Here is a 17,893-nt window from a genome sequence, read left to right as displayed (position 1 = left end):
TCCAATTTTAGCATCTGTCCCCTTGGCGTAATTCCTGGTGTTGACAGTTGGGTAAGAAGACACCCCTGGGTTTTAAGAAGTCCTCCTGCTACAGATGGTGAGTTTTTGCTTGAGTCTGCTTTAGCACTGACTCTTTAATCTCCTTCATAGTTTTTTTTTTGGGGGGGTGAAAGTTTTATGTAATCAAAAACTGAGAAGTTTCTCATATAAAATCCGTATAAAATCATTTTACTGTGGCATAGGATATGAAATCAACAACAAATTTTGAACTGACAAAATCTACCAGTTCTGGCTCTGCTTTCTACCAGACAGAAAGTAAGACCAATTGCAAATAAGACCAAGACAAAGAGTCCAGTCATTTTTCTTGAGCTTTTATACTGAGTACCTAATAACTGAATATTTTACTCACTATGACATAGCTTTCCAGAGAATCTTATAACTGGAATAATTAAAGTTGAGAGGATATATGGTCTGTATTTCTGGTCAGTGCTACCTCTATACTTTCTGAGAAACATATTTTAATAATCTTAAGAAATATTTATTGAGCACTTATTATAGCCTAGTTCTTATTTTAAGTGTTTTCATATATTATTTAAACCTCTTATCTTATTAGGTAGACACTGTTATCACATTTTACAAATGATGAAACTAATTGTCAGAGAGGTTAACCCTAAAGCCACACAGCTAACCAATGGTGCCTTTGAGATAGGAGCCCTTGCGGTCTGCCTCTAGACCATGTGCTGGTGACCAGTATGCTGCACTGCTTAATTTATCTCCAGGCTACTCTATAAACCCGTTTTGTGCCACATTTGTTTGATAAGTTTAATTCAAACTATCCTGTATAGAAATAAAAATATATTCTGTTTAGCTTTGCTATAACATTTTTCAGTATTGTATTTTAACAGAAAGTTTTGCTCACCTCCAACCTTAGGCTTTTTTTTTTTTTTTTGGTCTTCTTTAAATGGGTGACAAGGAATTGATTGTGTTAAAAATTATAAGAATTGTTTTATTGATATTGGGACATGCTCATTTCTTCAGTCAAATCTGTGGAAGCAGGTAGAACTGGATGAAAATTTGAGCAAAAAATATTCCCAATATCTATGTGGAAAATCATAGCTGGAAGCAGAACTTAGAGTATTGACTTGAGGTTTCAGATGGCAGGTTTAACATGAGTTTAGCCCAAATTTCATGGAAATGACAGAAAAATGTATGTGCAAAAAAGTGAGTCCATATAAGAATCCTGGGAAGCAGGAAAGAATACAATCAGTAAATAAGCCATTCTGATGTATTTCTAAAGTGCGTAAAACAAATGAAATGGAGTAAGGGAGAAATCAGAGGAGAGAAATTCAAAACAGAAATATTGAAACTGAAATTTGTTTCAGAGCAAAGAGACATCACTGCCTATGGACCTCACAAAAATCTTCCCCTTAGGGAGCCTGATAGACAGTGATACTTGAAGACAATGTGCTGAAGAGGTGGTCCATGTGGGGCCCTCTGCCCCTCTGCTTGGCTACAGTGTAACCTCAATAAATCTGGGAGAACAGTTGTTTAGGTTAAGTGAGAATTTTCCCCTGTGGGGCTGAGGGAAAGATGATATGGGTATGGACTGAGAGAAGAGCCAGACAAAGCCCATGGAAGCCTCAGGACTCCACACTGCTAAACCAGAGGTGCTTTTCCTGTTTGAAAGGGGCTCTTTAATTTAGATGACACAGCTCTGTGATGCTTAAAATGACAAAGAGAAGTCAGTTAGGGAGATGAAGCTATTATAGCAAATGAATAGACAAGATTTACCAGGCAAAATGAACTCAATGATTTTTTAAAAATCAAGTAATATATTATTTAGAGACTAATGCACCAAATAGAAAAACAATTGTTAAACGTTGCAGTCTATCAGAAGATAGGGCTTAAACCTTTTGGGTAATAAATATAAGAGACTCAAAAACAAATACAAAATATTAAAAATGAATTATAAAATACAAGGGCAATTTGACAAATCTACAATAATACCATATTTCTGTCAAAAGTAATATATCAAACAACAGCAAAACTAAGTAAAGATATAGAGGATATTATTCAAGATTAGCAAATTCAGTTTATTATATGTATTGTAAAGTGACCACGGTACCCTACTGAGAATAACTTTTATAGATTTATAGAATATTTAAAAACATTAAATATACATTAAGCTATGGAGAAAGTTGCAAAATATTTCCAATATTGATGCTCATTTGGCCACATTTCTTACTACCATGAAATAAAAATAGAAATTCATAGCAAAAGATATATTCTTTACCTGACTAACCCCAATCTATAGCTCAGGAAATTTAAAAAGTTTAGAAAATGTAAAAATCAAACAAGCAACAATTTACTTTATGAAATTTGAGTTCAAATAATTCAAGCTAAATTTACAGACTATTTGATTCAAAATGACCAAGAATTCCACAAATTAAATCCTGTGTGGTGTGCAAATCGTACCTATTAGCAAATAAAAAAGGCATAATGAACTCAACTTAAAATAGAAAAGAACAATTAAATAAAGCTACAGAGGTAAATCAAATGGTTAGAGAGTAAAATAGAAATTTGTTAATTAAACCTCTCCAGTCCCAAAGTAGAAGAGAACACTGAACCCCCAACCTGATTGTTTAAATGGGCAAGAAAATTGACAAATAATTGGCACAGTAGAGAGACAGAGAGAGACAGAGTGAGGGATGGGAGGGAGAGAACATGCTATGCAAATGACTCTTTGAGAATAAAGGTGAATAGCAATCTTGATATCAACAACAAATAAAATAAAGATGAATACATAATACAATTGTGGAATTGAGATTTGCTACTCATAAGACATGCTGCATCTATGTCACCTGTGGGTTCTATTTAACTTACTTTAATGTTTTTTAAAATTAAAATCACAAAAGGCTGGTTTTGAATTACTGATTTCAGATTATGTAGGTTTCTAAGGAAAAAATAAAGACATCTACGTATATATTGCAAAATAGTGTATTTAGATGCCTTATGTTTTCTAAAATAACCTTGCTTTGATGAAAAGTATCTGATTATATTCACATTACAGATTGGAATATTTTATTTGTATTGTTTTGTCATGAAAAAAACTTTCTGTGAGCACTAAATATTTATAATTATACCTTACAGTTTTTTTAAACTTTTTATTTTATATTGGAGTATAGCCAATTAACGATGTTGTTATAATTTCAGGTGCACAGCAAAGAGATTCAGCCATATATATGCATGTATCCATTCTGCCCCAGACTCCCCTCCCATCCAGGTTGCCACTTAACAGTTATTTATATATATATTTTTAGAATAGTTTCACTTTTGCTAAAGTGATCTATAAAATGTATATATCTACAAATATAGGCTTTTGTATATGACAATAAAAGTATCTTGACTTTTTAACAATGAATCTAAATACCATAAATAAATATATAATAGAGTAAGTATGCCAATAAAAGGGCTTAGAAATTAACATGACTACCTCTTTGGTTCTTTATAGTATTGCACTTAGAGTTAGGAAAAATCAAGGACTCAGTCAATTGCCCTACAATTATGACTATGCCTCATAAGGATCATTTTCTCCATAAATTTCTTGTTCAAATTTGTAATGGAGCTCTATTTGATATTTCCATTAGGAAGTCCAATATATATTTCAGGTTCAATCAGGCTGAGTCTAAAAGATGTGGATCTGGGCAAACTCCGGGCTTTCATAGGTACAGAAAAAAAAGAAAGCATATTTACTGTTTTCAAAAAGCACACCATTATATTTTTAGATGGAAATATGATGAATGTAGTTTATTTTTTAAGATTGTAAGGCAATTTAAATTGCAGAATACAAGAAGGTAAGCTTTAGTCAAATATCTTCTAAGCTGATGATCATTTCCTTCTATAATGTAGACTTGGGACATGAGATTTACATGTAGACTTGATTTTTATTTACTTTTGTACAAGTAGTCAATGTCTGTCACCTCATTTGATCCTTATAAAACCACTGTATATTTAAAATATTCTAATTTTATTAATGGAGAAGCTGAGAACCTCAAAGAAGTTCAAAAGTTTGTGCAAAGGTACATAGCTCATAAGTGGTGGAACAACTCAATGTGCTATCCTGCAGACTTATTTACTGTTGAACTTAATGTTCATTAATGGTATTACTTATAGTAAACTATTTTGCACTTGTATTGTTATTACATTTTTAAATCCTTCAGGACAGATTTTATGCAATGACTTTCCCAAGTACTAAATATTTCTGGTAGGCTCTGCATAAATGTTCATTAATTGATTTTTTCTAGAATTATCATTTTATTTTTTTTTTAATTTATTTTTGGCTATGCTGGGTCTTCGTTGCTGCCTGCAGCCTTTCTCTAGTTGTGGTGAGTGGGGGGTTACTCTTTGTTGCAGTGTGTGGGCTTCTCATTATGGTGGCTTCTCTTTCTTATGGAGCATGGGCTTTGGGCGCGCAGGCTTTTGTAGTTGTGGCTTGCAGACTCTAGAGCACAGGCTCAGTGGTTGTGGCACATGGGCTTAGTTGCTCTGCGGCATGTGGGATCTTCCTGGATCAGGGTTCAAACCCATGTCCCCTGAATTGGCAGGCGGATTCTTAACCACTGCATCACCAGGGAAGTCCCTCATTAATTGATTTCTGAACCAGACTGGTCCCTGGAGGGAGAGAGGTAGTTGTTATGTAGGAATTAACATTTGAACCAGTGAAAAGTGAAGTAAGTTATGCACCATCAAGAGCAAGATAGCCAAGTATTTGAAACTCCCAGGCAATTTTCTGTTTCCAAATGTTCTGCTTTCTGCCTTTCCCATAGTCTAGGCAGAAAACAACATTTTGCTTTTACTTTTTGACTGAGATCTCCTATTCTTGATCTTGCTTCTGACTTGACTTTTTCTCTTGATTGATCTGTTGGTTTTAGAACCATCAGCACTTCTTCCTGATTACTTCTCTCATTTCAAGCTTTTGTTTAGGTTCTGTGCTATACAGTTGACCCACCATATCCACAGGTTCCACATCTACAGATTCAACCAACCAGGGATTGAAAATATTAAAAAAAAATTCCAGAAAGTACCCAAAAGCAAAATGTTGCCACTCACTGGCAACTATTTCCATAGCATTTACATTGTATTTATAACTATTTACATAACATTTACACTGATTCAGGTATTATAGGTACTCTAGAAATGATTTAAAGTATATGGGAGGATGTAGGTAAGTTATATGCAAATACTACCCATTTTATAAAAGGGAATTGAGAAACCTCTCAGATTTTGGTATCTACAGAGGTCCTGGAACCAATTCCCTGTGGATACCGAGGAACGACTATATTCTAAGTCTGATTAACTCAGGCAGAGTGACTCAGAAGAAACAGCTAGGGAATCTTTCTTGCCAATTTCAGAACCAGTTAACATTTTTGAGCCTTAATTTTTTTAATTAAACCTTTTATTTTGAGATAATTGTAGATTCACATGTACTTGTTAAGAAGTAACACAGATCACATGTACCCTTTTACCTCATTTCCCCTAATGGTAACCTCTTGTAAAACTACAGTACAGTATCACAACCAAGATAGTGACATTGGAACAGTCAAGATACAGAATATTTCCATCACTACTACATGGATTGCTCATGTTGAATTTTGAAAGTTCTTTATATATTCTAGACTCTAGTCTTTTGTTGATTATGTGGTTTGCAAAAATTCTCACCCAGTCTGTAAGCTTTCTTTTTATCATCTTCACAGGATCTTTCAGAGGGCAAAATTTTTAAATTGAATGAGGTCCAATTTATCAACTTTCCCCTTTATGAACTGTGCTTTTGGAGTGAAGTATAAGAACTCTTTCCCCGGCCCTGGGCCCCAAAGAATGTCTCCTATTTTTTTCTAATAGTTTTTTAATTTTACATTTTACATGTACGTCTGTGATCAATTTTGAGTTAATTTTTATATAAGGTGTAAGATCAAGGTTCATTTTTCCATGTATGCCAATGAATGTTGAATTGCTCTAGCACTATTTGTTGAAAGTGCCATCTTTCCTCCATTTAATTGCTTTTGTACCTTTATCAAAAATCTAGAGGGGTAGGATAGGGAGGTTGGGAGGGAGACACAAGAGGGAGGAGATATGGGGATATATGTATACATATACCTGATTCACTTTGTTATAAAGCAGAAACTAACACAACATTGTAAAGCAATTATAGTCCAATAAAGATGTTAAAAAAAATCAGTTAGGCATACTTGTGTGGATCTGTTTTTGGATTCTCTAATCAGTTCCATTGATATATGTGTCTATTCCTTTGATAAAACCAAATAGTCTTATTTCTATAGCTTTATAATAAGTCACAAAATCAGGTAGATAGAGTCTTCCCACCCTATTGTTTTTCAAAGTTGCTTAGCTATTCTAGTTCCTTTGCCTTTTCATATAAATTTTAGAGTAATCATGTCTATAAAACATCTTGCTGAGATTTTGATACAAATTGCTTTAAACCTATAGATCAATTTGGGGAGAATTTGCCTCTTTATTATCTGCCAACTCAGGAACAATGTATGTCTTCCCATTTATGTAGATATTCTTTGATTTATACACTCAGCATTTTATAGCTTTTCAGGACACAAATCCTGTATGTGTTTTGTTAGATTTACTCCTAAGTATTTCCTTTTTTATTGATTGTGAATGGCATTATACTTTTTAAATTGTGTCTATGTGCTCATTTCTAGTATATAGAAATAAAATAGATTTTTAAAATATTCATATTCTACCTTGATATAGACTGAATATTTGATGTCCTCCCCCTCCCCCTCAACTCATATATCAAAATCTAATCCCCAGTGTGATGGTATTTGGAGGGAGAGCCTTTGATTTGATTCAGTCATGAAGGTGGAACCTTCATGAACAGAAATCATGTTCATATAAAAGGGACCCTAGAGAGCTCCCTTGCTCCTTTTACCTTGTGAGGACACAGGTAAAATTGCCATCTTTGAGCCAGGAAGAAGACACTCACCAGACAACAAATTTGCTGGTGCCTTAATCTTGGACTTCCCAGCTTCTAGAACTGTTTGTTTATAAGCCACCCATTCTAAGATAATTCTGTTATAGCAGCCTGAATGGACTAAGACATACCTATAACCTTGCTGAACTCACTTATTAATTCTAGGAGGATTTTTATTGATAAGTTTTTTGTAGAGTTGCTGAAATTTTCTACATAGAAAATCATGTTATCTATGAAAAAGCACAGTTTTATTTATAAATTTCTTTCTCATGTGAATGCCATTTATTTTATTTTCTTGTATAATTGCACAGGCTTGAACTGACAGTGCTATGTTGATTATGAGTTATTGATATGGACATTCTTGCCATATTCTCTATTTTAAAGAGCAGCATTCAGTTATTTAACATTAAATATAGTATTACCTATAATTTTTGCAGATATTCTTTATAAAGTTGAAGAATTTCCCCCTTTATTCCTATTTTCTGAGTGTTTTTATTATGAATGAGTGTTAAATTTTGTCATCTATTTTTCAGCATCAATTGATATGATGCAGTGATTTTTCTCTTTTAATGGGCTAATGTGGTAGATTATATTAACTGATTTTTAAATATTGAACCAGCTATGCATCGCTGGAATAAACCTCACTTGGTCATGGTTTATAATTATTTTTATATGTTGCTGAACTCTATTTGCTTATATTTGTTAGATATTTTGGCATCTATGTTCATGAGGGATATTGACCTGTGGCTTTTATTTTTTGTACTGTTTTTGTTTTGGTATAGAGTAATACTTGCTTCATAAAATGAATTTGAGAGTCCTTCCTTCCTCTTTTACTTTTTTGGAAGGGATTATGTAGAATTGGTAATTCCTCTTAAATGTTTGGTAGAATTCTCCAGTGAAACCAGCCTGAAGATTTCTATTTTGAGAATTTTTAATTAGGAATTAAATTCTTCATAGTTACAAAGTTATTCATATTTTCCATTTCATACTGTATTTTGCTAGTTTGTGTTTTTTTAAGGAATTAATTCATTTTATCCAAGTTGTCAAACTTCTGTGTGTAGAATTGTTCATAATATTTTCTTATTAAACTTCTAATGTCTACAGGGTCTGTAGTGATAGCACTTGTTTCATTACTGATGTTTGTTATGTTTCTTTTTAATGTTTCTTTTATGTTTAATGTTTAATGTTTCTTTTATGTTTCTTTTCTTCCTTCTTTTTTTGTTAGACCTTTGATAAAGGTTTGTTGATTGTTTCAAAAAACCAGCTGTTTGCAACACTGATTTTTTTTTAGCTGTTTTTCTGTTTTTAATTTCATTGTTTATGCTCTTATCTTTATTATTTCCTTCCTTTTGGCTTCTTTGGGCTTATTTTGCTTTTCTTTTCCTAGGTTCTTGAGGTAAGGTTTTAGAGTATTTATTTGAGGCCTTTCCTCTATGCTAATGTATGCATTTAGTGCTATACATTTCCCTCTAGTGTTGCTTTGTCTGTATTGAGCTAATTTAGATATGTTGTATTTTCGTTTTCATGCAGTTCAGTGTGCTTTTTTGATTTCCCCTGAGATTTCTTCTTGACCCATGAATTATTTAGAAGTGTGTTTTTTGGTTGTCAAGTGTTTGGATATATCTTGTTACAGGTTCAGTGAGTACTGGAAATGAATGAATATTCTGTTGTTCATTAGTGGAATATTTTATAAATGTTGATTAGCTCCTGTTGGTGGCTGATGTCTCAACTTGTTCTATATCCTTTCTAATTTTCTGTGTAACTGTTCTATCAATGGTACAAAAAGGGACTTCTGAGTTTTCAACTATAGTTGTCAATTTGTGTACTTCTCCTTTCATTTCTATCAAATTTTGTTTCACATATTTTTCATCTATGCTGTTTGGGTACATACACATTTAGGGTTGTTATAACTTCTTGGTGGATTGGTTCTTTTATCATTATTTAATGTCCTTCTCTGTCCCTGGTTATTTTCATTTCAGTTATTATGTTTTATACTTCTAAAATTTCCATTTTGTTCATCTTTATGTCTTCTACTTGTTTGCTGAGACTGTCTTTTCAATTTGTTTCAAATGTCTTTACACTGGCTCACTAAAGAATTTTTAGGATGTTTGCTCTCAATGTTTTCTCAGATAATTCCAACATCTGTGTCATCTTGGTTTGATATCTATTGGTTGCCTTTTGTCATTCAGTTTGAGACCTTTCTGTTTCTTGCAGTGACTAATAGACATTTTATGGGTCTCTGAACCTTATTTAACCCTTCCAGTCTAGGTGGCTTCCTCTGACACTGCTTGGATGGGGGAAGGTAAAATATGAGTAGAAATCTAGGTTCTCACTAAGGCTCCATTGACATTGGAGTCTCCTCCTTACTGATGGGCAGGGGTGGGGATTCTGGCCCCCTACTAGGCCTCCACTGATACCTCGCAGACTGGGAGGTGCAGCAAAGCCACCTTACTTCTCTCCACGTGGCCTCCACTGACTGTATAGGTGGAGGGGTGTGACATGGTTACTGGTGAAAGTTCTGTCTGTCTAGTAGGCCTCCTCTTACACTACCATAACAGCATGGGGGTGAGAGGGATACTTTGTTACTGCCAGCTGAGTTTAGAAGTCCAGGCTCCCATGTGGTCTCCACTGACAGAACAGGGGTGAAGGTAGGAGGCCTGTACACAGTCTTCTCTGAGACCCCTCCAGTAGGAGAAATGGGCTACCTTGTTACAGTCAAGTGAGGGTAGAAGTCTAGGTTTCCCACTTGACACTTGCTGGTGTGGGTGGGGTAGTGGTAAAGTCTTTCTGTGGTGTTTGACTGGAGTAAGATTATCGCCTAACAGCTTTCCATCTTGCTGGGCTGTCCTTTTTCTTTTCCTTTGGCTAGAGGGAGCAAGCTTTGGTTGGGGCTTTTCATATCTGTGTCCATTGGTGTTTCTTGGTTGTGAGTTCTTTTGTTCCAAGTCTGGGATATATATGAAGTAAAAAGGAAACCCAGTGAATTAATTACCTTGTCTTTCCTTGGGCCCTGAGATCCACTGCCATTTTGCCTTTTTCTCTTTCAGTTGTCTTGTGTTTGCTTTAGATATAATGTCCATGGAGTTTACTTGTACTTAACTGGAGAAACAGGGATAAGTATATTCACTATATCTTCCCAGAAGTGGAAGTCCCTCTGAACTTTAATTACTTTTTTTATAAAATGTATATCATATAATCTATTAGCTGGTTCCCTCCTAGAGAAATTTATGAAATTTTTGATTCTCAGACAAACATATACTAAAATTATAAAGACATGTAATGATATTATCCTCATTATCACTACTGGTGGTAAGGATATACATACACACATATAATATATATTTATTTGAAATTTATTTATTTTGAAAAGGAATGACAGCAAGCACAAAAAGTTCATAAAGATGGCTGAAGTGACATAGGAAATTAATAATTAACTCTTCTCTCAGATATTTCTTGTTATAACTCCCTGGAAAATCATTTGTGAAATGTATTTCCTAACTTATTACATCATAATTATATGGACAGTGTTTTTATCTAAATGAGCAATAACAGCACACTTCTCAGATCATAGAAATAAAATCTAGTCTGCCTGTTGTAAAATGGCAGTAAGAGCTTCTAGCAAGCAAACTACTTCCGGCTGTTGCTATTGAAAGATCAGGGAAGCCCCAGAACATTACTCTTGTGCAGCAGGCGGTACATACCAAACTTGCAGTACTTTTTCATTGCATAAACCACTTTAGAGTTGTACTTTATAGTCTATTAAGTAAGAAGTGAATTGAAAATAACGCCTCTCTTGGGCTTCCCTGGTGGCACAGTGGTTAAGAATCTGCCTGCCAATGCAGGGGACACGGGTTTGAGCCCTGATCCGGGAAGATCCCACATTCTGTAGAGCAACTAAGCCCGTGCACCACAACTACTGAGCCTGCACTCTAGAGCCCGCAAGTCACAGCTACTGAGTTCACGTGCCTAGAGTTCGTGCTCTGCAACAGGAGAAGCCACCGCAGTGAGAAGCCCACACACTGCAACGAAGAGTAGCCCCCACTCGCTGCAACTAGAGAAAGCCTGCACACAGCAACGAGACCCAATGCAGCCAAAAATAAATAAATAAATAAATAAATAAATAAATAAATAAAATAATGCCTCTCTTGAGAAGTCAGTATTACACTTGTCATAAAATGTATACCTTTTGAGCTGTTAACAATTATTCCTTTTACTCATCAGTGTGATTAAGGCTATATTCTCTAGTTCTTTTAGAATTATTTGCAAAATAGAAGAGTTGTAAGACATAAGGCTAAAGAATTATTGAGGGGGAAATTGAGAAAATTCAATTAGTGTTCTACTTCACTTTTTATCTTTTTGATTTTTTAAAAAATAAAATTTATGCAACAAGGTATATTCCTAAGAAGAAAACTAGTGTCAAGGATTTTTTTATTGTTGTTGCTGTGGTCCCATTAGGGAAGAATGAATCTAATCTGTTTTCTATCCCTATTGTGGAAAAGTGGGGGGTGAAGTAGGGGGGTAAAGTGGGGTGGTAAGTCACCACATTAATGTTCTTAAAAGTCTGAGCTCTCCTTACACTACCCCCCATCTACCCTCACTACAAGTAAACAGTCTTGCAATCTCATGCCTGTTCCAGATAAAAGATAGAAGAGACTGTTGCTTGAATTTGAAAAGGAAAAATAATCCAACATGAAGGTAATTTCTCAAGAGAAATGGGCTTAGAGCTATAGGTCTTAGAAATGGTAAAACTTTGATTGAGCCCAGAACCCTATGGAACCCCAGAGGAAGGCCAGATGTTTGATGGAGTGATATTTGGCTACTGGGAGCCAAATGCCAAGGACTGTGACTTTGGGAAATAAGGTGACGGGCACTTCCCTGCCAGTGCCCAAGGCAGGAAAGCAGCTCATCTTCAATGAACACACAGGCTCGGTCAGGGAACATCCCCACAGTGACGAGTTCTCACTAAACTTAAAGTTCTTCTTCAAGTTTTCTGGATAAAATATGCCTCCCTGGGACTCTAGTAAATCCCTAGAGATCATTAAGGGTCCTTGTCTCTACCACGTCCCACCCCAAAATATAATACATAAGTAAGTTAGAAATTTCTGTCACCCTTTTGTGACAAGAAGAAATAAATCATATAAGATTGTTTTGATTAAAAAAATAATATCTTGACTTTTCTTCCACTTGAGTTCATGAAGCAAATTCACACCGATTGCACATATGCCTATTTAAACAATATTTTTTAAAAAGTGACTCCTATTTTAAAATCAAATTAAAATTGATGGGTTGCTTGTTTTCTTTTTTCTCTTTCATGTGCTAGAGATACAGTAGCCTTTCAAATAAAACTTCTGAAAAAATAAAAATGTGTTGGCATCTTAGAGGTGCGATAGCTTACCTTGATTGTCCCTTTTAAGAACTGAAAAGTTGAAAGTTATATGTGGGTTCTATGGTAAAGGCTGGCTTTTCCTTTCCACTTGTTGAGGTGTATGATATTATCCAGTGAGAGCAAGTGAGGAAGCAATTCTATGTGACATTTCTAGGATGACTGGTGCCGTTTGTCTTATATCTTGGAACAAAACTCATTCAGTTGTAAGATCTAGTTTAGAAGAAATATGAGTAAATTGAAAACTACATTGATTAACAAATTTCTTAGAAACCTATACTTTTCTTTATTCAGATGAAAATAGAATAAGTAATGATTTACGTGCTCAGGAAACAGTGACAAAATTCAAATTTTTCTTTTAACTATAACTTTCAGTGAGAAGACTGATATACTAGGAAACACAAATTGTTTCATATGATTTTAGGAGATTAGACATTTGGTAAGCATACTACAGATATGGACATATATATATATATAAATATATATATATATATATATTACTTCTTTATTGGAGTATAATTGCTTTACAATGGTGTGTTAGTTTCTGCTTTATAACAAAGTGAATCAGTTATACATATACATATGTTCCCATATCTCTTCCCTCTTGCATCTCCCTCCCTCCCACCCTCCCTATCCCACCCCTCTAGGTAGTCACAAAGCACCGAGTTGATCTCCCTGTGCTATGCGGCTGCTTCCCACTAGTTATCTGTTTTACGCTTGGTAGTGTATATATGTCCATGCCACTCTCTCACTTTGTCACAGCTTACCCTTCCCCCTCCCCATATCCTCAAGTCCATTCTCTAGTAGGTCTGTGTCTTTATTCCTGTCTTACCCCTGGGTTCTTCATGACATTTTTTTTTCTTATTAACAATTCTCTGTTAGCTGCTTGGCTTTTCCCTAGCTCAGTGTTGAAAAATGAAGTAGCTTGCAAAGCACTGTACAGGTTTCAGCTGACCGGACTCATTGCAAAGAGAACTATTAATATTTTCATTATTCAACATTAGCAGGAATCATTTCCATTTCATTTTTAAAAGTTACCAGATACACTACATAAAGGGAATCACTGCTTTTATTTTGGGTTGGAATGGGCAATGGTGGGATGAATTCATTTCAACATACAAGTCAATCTGTTCTTATAGAAGCTATTAATTTTGTGTAAATTATCGTTTAGGAATTTAGCCACTCACCACTAAATAACAGATTCACCAACAAGTAAAAGACCTTTTAAATGCGTTTAGTTGATACCAAATGACCCCCCAAAATTAAAGTTTTCTCAGATATCTACATTTGTAGCAGGCTCATCTGTACATCCATGGAAAAGTTGGATTTGCTCAAAAGTTTCAGGAGATCTGCTTTATCATGGTTCATGAAGGTAGTTAGCTTGTCAACCCTCAGGATGGTACCCCAGTTTTCTGTCAATCTCAATGTTCTGCGAGTATGCTGTGGACAAATAAGTAAAATAATCTTTGGTTGCATCTGATTGTCATAATGTTGCATAGACATAACCCCAAACTGTTGAACTCTACAAGAATGTAACTCATTTCAGAGGGTTGTAACACAAGATATTTTATCATTTGCTTTTCTGTATTTTAAACTGATGTTGAATACTGTTTTTGTTTGTTTGTTTTTGTTCTTGTTTTTTTTTGCTTAGTGTTATGATCGTGGTAAAGAAACATGACTTCTCTAATACTTATTTCTCTCATCTAAAATAGGAACAGATTATTTCTGAGAGTACGGTGATGAGTATATGTTAGCCACTAAATAAATATTCACTCAACTGTCTTTTTATAGGCTCAAAACTCTTTTTTTTTTCTGTACGCGGGCCTCTGACTGTTGTGGCCTCTCCCGTTGCAGAGCACAGGCTCCGGACGCGCAGGCTCAGCGGCCATGGCTCACGGGCCCAGCCGCTCCACGGCATGTGGGATCTTCCCGGACCGGGGCACGAACCCATGTCCCCTGCATCGGCAGGCGGACTCTCAACCACTGCGCCACCAGGGAAGCCCTAAACTCTTAACATCCAATTAAGATGCTACATTTTCAGAAGTTATCTTTTTCTCATATTTCTCCCTTTGAACAATGTTTAACAGTAGACCTATATAAATATTATGTGCAGCATATAAATGGAAAATAGCCAAGTAAAGACCTTCTTTATATTTTATTTGAGCAAAATTATATTATGCTGCTATAATTAATCAGGTGTTTAATTAACAAAGCCTCTTAGCTTCAATATCTATTGGGTTTGGTTATAAGCTTTGCTAATTCATAATAGTATTGTAATACTAATTATTGCTAATATAATTAAAATATCTATACTGAACAAACTTTCAGAAAAAACAAATGTGTAAATTATGGAACTTTAAAAAACTTAACCTTTTGTCTTCACTTAATACAGTGGTGACATATTCCAAAACTGATTAGAATTCCTTATATGTGACTTTCTGGGAATTCTTACCTTGAAATTATACCATTTATTGGAATAGGTTCTGAACTGTGGTCTAATTCCATTGTTTCATGTCAGCCTGGCATAAATAAATAGACAAACAAACACGTAAGCAACAATGGTGAAAACACTACATTATCAATTTGTCCTCAATCCCGTGGATGCTTCTTCCTCTTATACAACTTTATTGCAAGATAAAACTAATTAAAGACATGGCTTTGATTTACCTTTGTGGATTTATTATTAGTCATAGGCCTTTGCTAGTTTCTTCTTCATTGCAACTCTTCATAGATCATGAGTAGAATGCTAAGATATATAAGCTGTGTAGCTAGAATGACAAAAAATCTTCAAAATTGCCTATATTTTCTAGCGAGAAATGAGTATTTTTCACTTTTGCCTTCAGTGATAAGGAATTATTTTTCTTCAAATAAACTTTGAAAATTTGTATTTGGAACTTGGCAAATTGAGCTTCATATACAATCATTATAATGGCACAAACTCTTTACTATCCATATTGCTTTAAAATTATAAGGCTCTGATGAATTTTTATTTTTCTATTTTTTTGAGATAGAAGTTTAACCTGCTGACTTCCAGTCAATTTTCTTTTCAGATATATGTTACACATTTCCCTCTAAGATACAAATAACTCTCTAAGGAAAGCTTTAGCTTTATTTCACAAATTTGGAAATGTAATTTTTCATTAAATATAAAAATATTTTCTATTTTCTAACCATTTTTAAGCTAGGGTATTTAGAATTTATTTCATAATTTTCCCAAATATGTGGCATTTCAATTTAAACTTTGTTATTAATATCTATCTTAATTGCTTTCCATACAAAGAACATACCTTATGTGATTTGCATCCACTGAGCTACAGTGTACAGTAAGTCCCCTACATACGAACCTTCAAGTTGCTAACTTTCAAAGATATGAACATGCGTTCACATGTCCAATCACGTAAGTTAGTTCAGGTGTCTGGCATACATTGTTACGTGCAGCTTGCCCTCCGGTCTCTTATTGCTGACGATACTTCAGCTCTACTGTCTCCCACCTCCTTTCCCTCCTCCAGTCAGTAATTCTTCTTGCCTGTTCACTCGATGCCAGCCCCTGTATGCCAGCTGTTGTACTGTCCTACTGTACTTTTCAAGGTACTGTACAGTAAGATTAAAAATGTTTTCTTTATTTTTGTGTTTGTTTTTTATGTATTATTTGTGTGAAAAGTATTATAAACCTATTACAGTATAGTACTACATAATCGATTGTGTTAGTTGGGTACCTAGGCTAACTTTGTTGGACTTACGAACAAATTGGACTTACGAGTGTGCTCTCAGATTGGGACTCGTTCGTATGTAGGGAACTTACTGTACATCTTTATTGTGTACTCCTTTCTATGTATTTGTTACATTTCACTGTAAAATGTTGAAAGACTAAAATGAGTTCTCATAATATGTAATAAAATCATAGAATTATATTTTCCAGAAAAAAATAAAAGACTTAATTGTTTGCTTCTATTTTGTTAGTTTGCTAGAGCTGCCTCAGAAAGTACCACAGACTGGGTGGCTGAAACAACAGAAATTTATTTTCTCATAGTTCTAGTGGCTAGAAGACCAAGATCAAGGTCTCAGCTGGGTTAGACCTTGGCTTGTAGATGGGCATCTTCTCCCTGTGTCTTTACATGGTTTCCTTCCATGTCTGCCTCTAGTATCTCTTCTTTCTATGACATAAGTCATATTGGAGCAGGGTCCATATGTGATCTCTTTTCAATGTAATTACTCATTTAAAAGCTATCTGCAAATATAGTCACATTCTGAAGTGTTGGGAGTTAATTAGGGCTTCAGCATATGAATTTTGGGGGGACACAGTTCAGCCTGTAACATCTATTAAAATTGCTTTTAATACATTTAAAGAAATATAGTTTCATTTCAATTAATTCCTTCTTATCACTATCCATGCAAACGAAATTGTTGCCTGGTGTTATCTTGAATGCAGAATAAAATATAATCTTGAATACAGAAACAATATATTGGTGTACTCAAATTGAGATTACTTTTCTTTTAAAATATACTATTATCATTAAAAAATTAATACAACAAAAAATGTAGTTTTCCTTTACAACACCAATGACCAATTAAGAAATGTGATGGAGAATCAAATCCATTCAAAATAACAACATTAACTACCACACACACTACAAAATACATATGAATAAATTTAAGAAAGTTGGAAGATACACAAAAAGTATGAAGCTTTATAGAAAGATATAAAAAACTTAAAGAAATGGAGAGAGATGTTTCTAGTTAAAACTAAACTCTATGATGTAAAATATTGGTTTACTAAAAATTATCTATTTGGTGCATCCTTAACTGCAGGAATAGGAAATATTATGAAACTTCAGTTGATGATAATAATGGTGATCATGGTAATGGCTAACCAGTAGCCTTTCCTGAATACTTACTATTTGTAAGTTCCTAAAGTTCTTCAAACACGTATTGCTTGTTAGGTCCAAACATTTCTGAAATAGTTACTCTTTGTAAGATCCTGTATAAACCTTTGTACCTCTAAATACCTTGGTCTCCTCAACTGTAAAATTGGGATAATAAGTGTTCTAGTAAGACATGAAGTGTTAGGAAGTTTGGGATTCTATTGAAACTATTGGATGTAAGGATATAGAACTGTAATCAGTAAAGGAAGCTGTTGTAAATGTGACTAGATGCATATTAAAACTTTTGAAACAAAAAACATCATGAATAGAGTTAAAAGATGAATGGCAGTCATAAAGAAAACATACATGAAATATGACAAATTATAATGTCTAAAACATTTAATAGATGTAACCAATCAGTATATGAGACAGTTTAATAGAAGTAATATTGAACAGTTCTTATGTACCAGTTATTGTCCTAAAACAGCAATCCTATTTGATTAGTATTATTATTGACCTCAGATGAAGTCCTTAATCCTCTCTTATTGCACACAAATTTTGTCTAGTGAATTATAATATAATGACCATTGTTTTTGTAGCAAGCTTTTTTGAGCTATTGAAATATGCTTTGTAATGGTCTGCTAAAACTAT

At 34.4% G+C, this 17,893-nt stretch overlaps 1 protein-coding gene across 1 annotated transcript in view; it reads left to right on the top strand.

Annotated features, from left to right (window-relative positions):
• The window catches only part of KCNJ3 (potassium inwardly rectifying channel subfamily J member 3), a gene marked incomplete at both ends in the record, with an annotated part of 159,161 nt that overhangs the window by 40,373 nt on the left and 100,895 nt on the right, over positions 1 to 17,893 (top strand). The gene's annotated exons all lie outside the window — the stretch shown is intronic.

The sequence above is a fragment of the Mesoplodon bidens genome (assembly GCF_964165515.1).
Source record: "Mesoplodon bidens genome assembly, chromosome: 8".
NCBI classification, from domain to species: Eukaryota; Metazoa; Chordata; class Mammalia; order Artiodactyla; family Ziphiidae; genus Mesoplodon; species Mesoplodon bidens.
Note: the sequence above shows the minus strand (reverse complement) of the source record. Positions and strands in the feature narration are given on the sequence as shown.